The 2,751-nt window shown below is 35.4% G+C and overlaps 1 non-coding gene across 1 annotated transcript; it reads left to right on the top strand.

The window, feature by feature from the left end:
- Window positions 1-420: 420 nt before the first annotated feature.
- On the top strand, window positions 421-527 carry LOC145151574 (small nucleolar RNA R71). Its single transcript, XR_013732140.1, has one exon. It is a non-coding gene; the product is annotated as a small nucleolar RNA R71 (small nucleolar RNA).
- The last annotated feature ends 2,224 nt before the right edge of the window (window positions 528-2,751 follow it).

Genomic DNA, 2,751 nt, shown 5'->3' with positions numbered 1-2,751 from the left:
ACTTCTTCGGTTTCCTCTAGTATTCATCGTATCGGTCACCACTCGAGTAGCATACTTGGGCTTTTCGGTTCCCATTTGCATTTAAATCGCAGTCTTTCATCCAATGCGGCCTATTGCAGTTGTCACACCCAACTCGTATGTCATGTATGGAACTGATCTGTTTTCGTCATTCGCCAATCCATGTGCTCTAGTTTAGCCATTATTGATGCCAAGTTCTTGTTTTCTCCATCTCCATTACCTTTACCCCTTGTAACATCTTGTCGCGGGTTATGGTATTCTCTTGAGTGCTTCGCGAGTTCTTCAATTAATTCCTTTATTGTGGCCAGATTCTTCCTCGTTAGCGGTCCTAGAGAGTCAATAAGTTGCATCATTGGAACATTCACCCCATCATAGAAAATAGACACCTCTTGCTAAACGTTCAATTCATGTTGAGGACAATTTTTTAGAACACCCTTGTATCTTTCCCATGCTTCGTATAAGGACTCTCCAATTTGTTGTATGAAAATGGCTATATTCTTCTTCAATTTTGCGACCTTGGATGGTGGACTAAATTGTTGGATGAACTCTTCATGAAGTTCAGCCCATGTAGTGATAGCGCAGGGTGGAAGTGCCTTGAGCCAATCTTTTTCCACTCCTCTAAAATTCACTGTAAGCATCCACAACAACACTGATGCACAAGGTATATTGGGAATATTGAAATAGTTAGCAATGTCGTTCACCTCGTCAATATACTTGTAGGCATCTTCGTCATCTTTCCCGTATAATGGGATATCTTTTAGCATGGTCAAAATGTTCCCGTTCAGTTCAGAATTGGCGTTGTCTGGAATTTCGGGTAGCATAAGACCCGGTCCGTTATCACACATCCGATTATTGTACTCTTCCATCGTCATATATGTTATGTCCGCCATATCTTCTACTTCAATCTTAATTTTGTCCTCCGAATCGCTTTCTGTTCCTGCCTCGTTTCTAGTTCCTTTATTGCTTGGAGTTTTCTCAAAATATTCGAATTTGTAGGATTGAAAAGTGTTGCTTGACTCGCCGGTCTTCTTGTCTTTCTTCTTGTGGAAAGTCGATTTTGGATCTTGAAGTGGAGGAACTATTGGAGTTTTGGATACTCGGGTCATAAATCACTGAAATAAAAACAAAATAAAAATAAAATGCATAAAATGAACAAAATAAATAAACTAACAATTGGCTGTTTACTGACCATGACAAGGCTAAAGGTGCCCACGGCGTGGCTGCTGAACAAACAGAAAAATTAAATTAATAGAGAAAAATAAATTTTTGCTGTTTTTACCCCACAAAAAGGATCGAATAACTAAAATTACTTAAAATAAAATTCAAATAAGTTGTTCCCCGGCAACGATGTCAAAAAGTTGATGTGCAAAAATATACCTATCAACTTTTAAATTTATAAACCTAACTACTTAACTAATTTATGCACATATAGGCAGTGTACCTAGTCGAATTATAGAATATCTTGGGTAAGTCGGGTGTCAAACACAGGGAACGTAATTTAATTAATAAAACAATTACTAAAATTTATACTAAGAAACAAACTTCGAATGAGGTTTTTATTGATTTTTCAAGATCAGAAGAATTTAAATCAAACAGCTACCAAATATCAAAGAAAACAAATTAAATTCAATATTAAAGAGTACTTCCGTTAGATCCGAATCCCCATTTTCCCTATAGTTGATTTCTTATTAAATTATTATTATTGGTTACCAAATTATTAAGAAACTAGTCATTATGATCAAATACCTAGTCATTACCAATTTATGACTACTATGTTATGGTCAAACACAAGTAACACTAAATCTATATTAAGATGAATTTAGCTATGTACGATAAATCTCATAGTTACTTTCCTATGATCAATTCAAGCAACCAAGAACCAATTATGGATCAATTATGCTCTCTAATATAGTTAAAGTTACTATCTTTAATTACCTAAATTAAAGATTTGTTCAACCCTAGCTTGTCACACCCTTAGCCGGCAACGGAAACGACGGGAGACGCTACGTTAGGAATATTGGATCACATTCACTGAACATACATTGAACATTACAAAACAAGATGTAACATAAATATCACTTCCATTTATGGGCAAAACATTACATCATAAAATGTTTTAGAAGTACAAAAATTTCTAATGCTAGAGGTGCCTTGACAGTTAGGCATAACTATGACGATAACAGGTCTTCAGTAGCTTCACCGATCAACCACTACTTCTGGAGGTGCAATCTTCCATCATTCGGTTTCCTAGGAATACATGTGATTTGGAGAGGTCAACATAATGTTGGTGAATTCACAGAATTTGTATTTTACTCTTTGAAAATAGTGTTCTACTATTCTTAGGTACCAGGGTTTCCGTAATTCTCATTCTTCTTATATACTATTAGTGTATCCACTTAAGGAAAGGAGTGCTTTTAAGAGCATACTAACTGAGAAAGACCTCAATGTAGGTTAGTTGGATACAATCCAACCTTTTCTTATATAACTATATACTTATGACATGAATGGAGTATCAGTGCTCTCTTATATAATTATAATATATAATTATATTTAAATAGATATTATTAGCGAAGCCAACTGGCGGAGTGGTAATATGACCATTATTCGAGTTGAGTGACAACATAACACACTACAGTTATCCGTTTGGAATCAGGTGTAGTGACGACATAATATACAACTATTACCCGTTTGGATCGAGCGTAATGATGGCATAATATACTACTATTATCCGTT

This window comes from Lactuca virosa, chromosome 1 (genome assembly GCF_052849685.1).
Source record: "Lactuca virosa cultivar CGN04683 chromosome 1, Lactuca_virosa_CGN04683_v6, whole genome shotgun sequence".
Classification (NCBI taxonomy): domain Eukaryota; kingdom Viridiplantae; phylum Streptophyta; class Magnoliopsida; order Asterales; family Asteraceae; genus Lactuca; species Lactuca virosa.
Note: the sequence above shows the minus strand (reverse complement) of the source record. Positions and strands in the feature narration are given on the sequence as shown.